At 40.4% G+C, this 7,221-nt stretch overlaps 1 protein-coding gene and 1 long non-coding RNA gene across 3 annotated transcripts in view; one reads left to right on the top strand and one right to left on the bottom strand.

Annotated features, from left to right (window-relative positions):
• Positions 1 to 7,221, bottom strand: part of LOC116690025 (metal transporter CNNM4) — a 43,182-nt gene that overhangs the window by 10,991 nt on the left and 24,970 nt on the right. The window lies entirely within an intron of this gene.
• LOC116690030 (uncharacterized) overlaps positions 3,821 to 7,221 on the top strand; it is a 17,058-nt gene continuing 13,657 nt past the window's right edge. The window contains exon 1 of the long non-coding RNA XR_004332147.1: positions 3,821 to 3,922. This is a non-coding gene — a long non-coding RNA (uncharacterized LOC116690030). The remainder of the gene's footprint in view (positions 3,923 to 7,221) is intronic.

Below are 7,221 nucleotides of genomic sequence, written 5' to 3'. Positions count from 1 at the left end.
TTTTCTTCTGATGACTTTTCCATGAAGACCATATTTGTACAAGTTTCTCTTTATAATGGAATGGTGTACCACAACTCCAGTGTCTGCAGGTCTTTCTGGATGGATCGTGCAGTCAAACGAGGGTTTTGACTTGCTTTTCTCACCATCCTGCGAGCTGTTCTGTCTGATATTTTTCTTGGTCTTCCAGATCTTGCTTTAACTTCCACTGTTCCTGATGCCATTTCCTAATTACATTCCAAACAGAGGATATTGGCATCTGAAAATGCTTTGCTATCTTCTTATAGCCTTCTCCTGCTTTGTGAGCGTCAACTATTTTCAGTTTCAGTTTTTCTAGACAACTGCTTAGAAGAACCCATGGTGCTGAAACCTTAAGATTGAAATTACCTGGTCTTTCCAGACGATGATTGAGAACAATCAATGACAATGTCAGGTCTCAGCTTTCCAAAGGGGGCGGTGCATGCTATAAACTCTGCAGGGTGACAGGGTGAATATGTGAGGCTCTAAATACTACTTCAAATATTTGTACTCAGTTTGAAACCTCATTCACTTGCTGGGAGGACAGTCACAACAAACTTGTGCATTACAGCCAAACATTCTGAATACATTTGAAATCCTAGGAAAGATACTGATACGTCAGGCTGACTTTTAGGGTTGTATGTATGAAATGAAGCACAAATAAATCTAAAATATTTTCATCTGATAGAGGGAGGTAGAACAAGATGACATGAAATATATACAGTATACAGTATGTCAGACAGTGTGAAATAACATAAGGTCTACAACTTTAAAGCTACTTAAAGGGTAACATGTATCTTAAGTAGTTTAATTAGTTCCTGCTTGTGTGTTTTTGCTAAGACGTGTGTGGTGATTTGCACTGCAGGTGGCTCTTGGTCAAAGTTCAAGTTGTTCTGACTCACAAAACTCTCTCTATCCATCAAACTGTCAGACTACAAGGTGCTAATGTGTTATTCCAAAAAAACTTTCAAACACAGCCCTTATACTGTCCTTGCAATGATTAGCTTCTTTAAAGCTCGACAGTAAGCTAAAAGTGTAAAGTTCTCCAAAAACACAAGACCTAACCTTTCTTGGGGTTTGACGAAGAAACTTTACTTTTCTTATTGTTTAATGCTGTAAAACTGTGACAAAGAGCAACAGACAAATATACTGTAAATGAGATGAAACCAATACAGATACCCAAAGTAGAGTGCAAACCCACAACTTATAGCAACAGAATATACTAAGTCATAACCAATAGCCATGCTAACTATCAATTTAGTAATGTGACATTAGAAAACTCCAATAAACCAAAGATATGTCATGTACAATTCCTTTTAACATTTTTTAGAAATACATACAGTACTTATAGACAAAAAGTGACCGAAGAAGGCAACAACATAGGAAGAAAAATGCAGCCGGAGAAAACATAACTGGCACTCTGCTCTGCAGCACAATCAATTGACTTCTGATGGAAATGTACAACTGAAAGTGAAATTTAAACTAAAAGTACTGCTGCTGGTTAGACAAAAAGGGGCACTGCTGTACACAAAATTATGTTAAAAAACATAATCTTTCTTAATTTACATCAGAGTGGTCAGAACACCCCTCTTTGTTACCCTATGTGATCATTTATACTAGACGGAGGACTCTGAGGAGATTTCTACAGAGCCGGCACGATGCATAAGCGAACTAAGTTGCTGATTAAGTCACCAGAGGGCCCCCAAAAGCGCTTACATGTGCCACAAGAGAGCTTACTGTAGCATAGTAATAGTTGAGCAGCCAATACTCTATACGCAACTTGCATAAACCCTGCTTCCCCCACGTCTGTCAATGTTTACAACTTCTCCGAGAGGATGAAGCCAAACTTTTCCTGTCACCAAAAAGAGAAGCAACACACACTTCGGAAGTAAAATGCAAGGACAGTAATCAGGTTAACTTGTGTTTCCTCCTCTTCAAGTTTGATGTCAGCTAACAGCTAACAGCTCACAGCGGGGTCTTTGAGCATCACAGGCCGGCTAGCTTGCGACCCCGGCAGGCACCAGTGGGCTGTCGCATTAGTTTGTGGAGCTTCTCAACTGTGAAATGGTTCTTGCAATTTGTGATTCATCATCAATTTTCCTAAAAATGCCTATATTCAAAATCTACACAGAATTAATAAGAATTGAATTAGCAGAGGAAAATTGTCCCCTGTGTGCTGATGTAAAATGCTTCCAGTAGTTTCCCACAGTGGTAAGCCACATTTATTGCGACCATTCCAGCGGTTTGCATTTTGGTGTTCCGGTCCTGAGATTTTTTCCAAAACAGTACGACATCCAGGTAGTTTGCATACCACATACAATATGCTACATTTCAGCCAGATCAGCACTGCTAGTATATTATGTGGTTTCAAAAAACAGTCAGCCGGTCTGTCTATGTCTTCCAGGGCTGCGTTCTGTGACTCATTCTTGGAAAGGAGAAACTGTTTTAAAACTTCAGCTTGGAAAAGATCACCGCATTGTGCGTGAACATGCCTTCATTTGCTTATGCGCAAAATTAAACGCTTTCCAGAAATAACCTCTTTTGGACCAGTCCAGACAACATATAGCAGCGATGGCGCTTCTCAAAGTCGCACATTATTTTAAAATCTATGATCTATTTCTGATATGCAGATTCTATGCTTAAGTTTGTCAGTGGAGGAGATGCTGGATCTTAAGCTAGTACAAGCACAGACTTGGCAAAATATTATTAGTTACCTGAAAACAATGTACAGTATGTTCTTCATAATATGGTTGAAATACAGACTCAGAACACATATTCATTTTTGCTTCACAGTGTGTGGGAAATAAATGTGTGTTAAAGAGTGAGATTAAGACAATGATTATAATATTCCCACCCTGGATTGAAGTGCATGTGTACATGTACACAGAATGGATTCAGGAGACATGCTTTTTGTGACTATTGTGTGTGTGTTAACAGTGTGTAAGCATGCAGAGGGCGGTAGAGATGCTCAGCTCGCAGTGTGTGTGTGTGTGTGTGTGTGTGTGTGTGTGTGTGTGTGTGTGTGTGTAGCTGTGACATATCCTTGGTCTGAAAAGGAAAATACAGTCACAGGATTATTATAACTTATAAAAACCAAGGGGGCCCCACCTGAAACCACAAGGTGTGTGGTGTGGTGTTGTGTGTGTGTGTTTTGGTGGTGGGTGGGGTGTTGTGTGTGTGTGTGTGTGTGTGTGTGTGTGTGTGTGTGTGCACACGTGCTACCAGTCTCAGTGTAGTGAATTATGACCACGTCATAAAATGAGCCACTGGCATCAGTTAATGGTTGGTGTCAAGCTGAACGTTTGTGCAAAATCATTGAGTCATCCATGCGGTGACACACACAGATTTCTTCAGCAAGATGTAACAGTGTGAGTCAGTGTTAACATACATCAATCTAAAGCCCAGTCCGACTCTTAAGTGACGATGGTGTGGCATGCCACCACTGATCGACCAATAGAGGAGTGCCATAGAAGTCCTCCTCCGGCTTAAATATCCTGATTGATTACAGCCCAGACCAGCTGCCAGATCAGATTTGTTTGCTTCAGTGTATGAGAGTGTGAGGAAGTGGGCCAGGGTGGAGATTTAAATAAAACTGATATCATTATTGCGTCTGATGCAGGGTGCTATAAGAATTGTGTTTTACCAAGTAATTAAGTTAGAGAAGATTTTGTTTATCGGGCCGCATTTTTCTGTCCGAGCTTGGCCCGCGACCAACAGAGCAGGAACCAAACACAACCCGAGCCCAACAGGCATTAAGATATTTATGTCCGAGCCCAATCCGAGCCAGACACAGTTAAAATCACTTTTTTTCATATACTAATGGCACATGTACGTTTGTTTGTGTGGAAAGCCTTTCAACAGATGAGCACATCAGCACACAGGGGGCAACAAGCGCACGGTAACACAGGTACACACAAGAGGCCCAATCATATAGACAATTGAAGTTAAATTAACATAGTATGCCCACCTAAAATTGCCAAAGCTACAATGTGGACCTCCTCCTCTGCTCAATGGTCCTGCCAGCAGCGCTGAAGGTGCGCTCACTGCTACTGGCTGGAATGGCAAGGATGCCGCGGGCAAGGACCCCGAGCTCCGGGTGGTTGCTGATCTCTCCACCTAGCTACATAATAAGCCGTTTTAAATTTAAAATGTTCAATGCCTTATATCGCCGAAGTGACCAAGCCCGACCCGCACTTCATTTATAAATATCTGTCCGAACCCAGGTCGGGTATCCATCTACACATCTGTCCAAACCCGGGTCGGGTATCCATCTACACATCTGTCCAAACCCGGGTCGGGTATCTCTCCACCCCCCGTTGCACACACGCGCACGCGCACGCACACGCACACGCACACACACACACACACACACACTCCTTTTAAGTCCAGGAATATTTCTTATTCTCATAGGAACGACATTTTTCCAGCTCTTGTCCACAACAGGAAGAGTTGCTCAGAAATATGTTGTGATGTAATTATCCTGGAATTCAACTACAACAACAGAGTTGCAATGATCAACCACATACAGAACTTTAGTAATCACTAATAATGTAGATAATTGTTTGGCTCCAGCTTCAAGTTTCATCCTATTTGTTTTGGTTACACAAAATAAACACATTTTATCATTTGATCATTCACTGGTAAAAAAAATGTTTTTCCTTAGCTGGAGCCTAGCACATCATCAAAAATGATGCGGTGATAAAAAAACAAATGCGCAGTAATATTAACTTGATTTTAACCTTGAGAAAGGCAACATACAACATGGTATTTGTATTTTCTGTGAGTGTATTTTCTTCAGGCCTTTAATTTGTAACTTTTGGATTGTCTTCACTTTTTGTTGGTTGGTACTAAAAAGGGACTGTATGACCAGGAAACATACAGCAACATACAAATAAAGCAAAAATGCCATAAAATAGTGGTATGATAAACGTTTATGAGCCTTTTAGAATCCTGAATGTTCTTTCCCGTTCATGACAAAGCGATTATAACACAGCTAATTTAATATATAGACTAAACATCATTCCTTCCTTTCATCCCAAGCAGATCTAATACAAACATTTTTCAAATTCTAGATATGGCCAAGTTTAAATGTTCATACACTGAAAACATAACAGTGATCTAACTCAGCTTGACTAGACTGACTCTGTTATGTGAGAGTAACAGAGCATCTTTATAGACGCATGAATCACGCTAGTCATAAACAAACCGCCTGTCTGCAGACAGTGAATGCACACACACACACACACACACACACACACACACACACACACACACACACACACACACACACACACACACACACACACACACACACACACACACACACACACACACACACACACACACACACACACACACACACTATAAAAGGAGTGGAACAAATACACTGTTTTATCTGTATCTGAGGTTTTTAGTTCTCATGAGTCTACCGGACTCCCACACTTTAGACATACATGATGCAAATAATACAAACAAACATGTAAATGTACACACTACACACTGCACACAGTGCAGTAGTTTTCCTACATTTGTTCACCTTGGTCAGTCTGCCAGGTTTAATTCTTAAGTGCCACAGAAAACTTCTAAGCCTTATTAACAGTATTTACCAGCAGTTGATGTGTTACCGGTATTTCGTCTAGTCTAGAAATCGTCTAGTCTTAATCTACATTGCTATTTGTACCCATTGTGAATACACAGACCACAAGAAGTACTTAGTTTTTTGTTTTTTTTGTTGGCTCACTTTTACTCACACCATGCTAACCAGCAAAATAGGATAAGGCTAAGCTAACTGCACCGCACCAGACTAAAACAATGCCTTGGCCCACCTATCTCAGCTAGGGGAGACACCGTGATAAGCCCCATTTCAACAAAAGGTGGTGTAGTCCTTCAAAATTGAAAATAAAGTTGAAATAAAGTTCCACATTAAGTACCTACATGAGGTTTGATTTCCAGACAGCAAGACTTCTTTTTTTTCAGTTCTCAAACGTGCAAAGGGTTGCAAGTACTCCCTCCACGCTAGCTCTAACACCATGCTTTCCTGGAATGTGAGAGTATAATCTTGCTAACAGGACAAATATGAGCAGCACACAAACTCCCAATTTTTGGAAAATGTTCTACACACAGGCTAGTGCAAGACTCTTCAGAGAAACTAGAAATCAATACATTATTGAGTGGTCTGCAGTATATCTGTAATCACTGAAATAAAATAGTTATGACCATAGGATCTAATGAAAATAATCCTTCTATTTTACATGAGTATTTATACCTGGATCTTGAGTTAATATGTAGTTCTCTAAAACGTTAAACTTAACCTTGTTTTCCCTGAATTAGACACAATCTGAGTCTTCAACCCTTGACAGAAAGCAAAGCATTCTGAGTAAAGACAGGATCAGACCATCTTCTACTTTTACAATTTAAATAAAAGTCATTTCTGCTGTCACACTCACTATCCTGAACTATTCACAACTACTGGCTCTGGAAGTAGCTTTCCCTCCGGTGGAAAATTCCCTCCCTGGCATGCTGACACTAAATGCCTCCCTCTCCAAAAAGGGCTCAGAGGATTATTCCACATGTGGGGTCTCCACAACATCCTCGACAATATCCGGCCTCCCACGGTGAAAATCTCACCGAGAACAAGCAGCAGGGAGAAAGTCAAAATGATCCCCGGATTAGTGGAACCAGCTGATGACTGTTTGGGGACAGCAACATAACCGACATGTGGGAAATAAATGCGTGTTGAAGAGTGAGATTAAGACGATGATTGTAATTTTTCCACCCTGGATTCAAGTGCATGTGTACATATACACAGAATGGATTCAGGAGACATACTTTTGTGAGTATTGTGTGGGTTAGGCCTGCACGATTAATCGTTATAAAATTGCAATCTCGATTCACCCTGTTCACGATTTAATTTTTTAACTTTGAATTAAAATTTCTTCTGTGAGTTTTAAACATGGACTGTATTAAATAGGTTTTAAAGTGCTCCCATGCGCTGCAATGCTCTCCCTTCTCTTCATTAAACCCTCTATGTTTACATGCTTGTGGTGAGGCCCAATGTGCTATAGGTGTAAAAAAGATCTATGTTTAGTACTGCCAATTTGTTTTGTTTGTTTGTTTTGTTTGTTTATGATATCAATTTTAAGCAAAGAAATTGTGATTCATGTTTTTCCCCGATGCTCAGCTTGCAGTGTGTGTGTGTGTGTGTGT

Source organism: Etheostoma spectabile, chromosome 5, assembly GCF_008692095.1.
Source record: "Etheostoma spectabile isolate EspeVRDwgs_2016 chromosome 5, UIUC_Espe_1.0, whole genome shotgun sequence".
In the NCBI taxonomy this organism is placed as follows: Eukaryota; Metazoa; Chordata; class Actinopteri; order Perciformes; family Percidae; genus Etheostoma; species Etheostoma spectabile.
The sequence above is the reverse complement of the archived record's forward strand: the minus strand, read 5'-3'. Positions and strand labels throughout refer to the sequence as shown.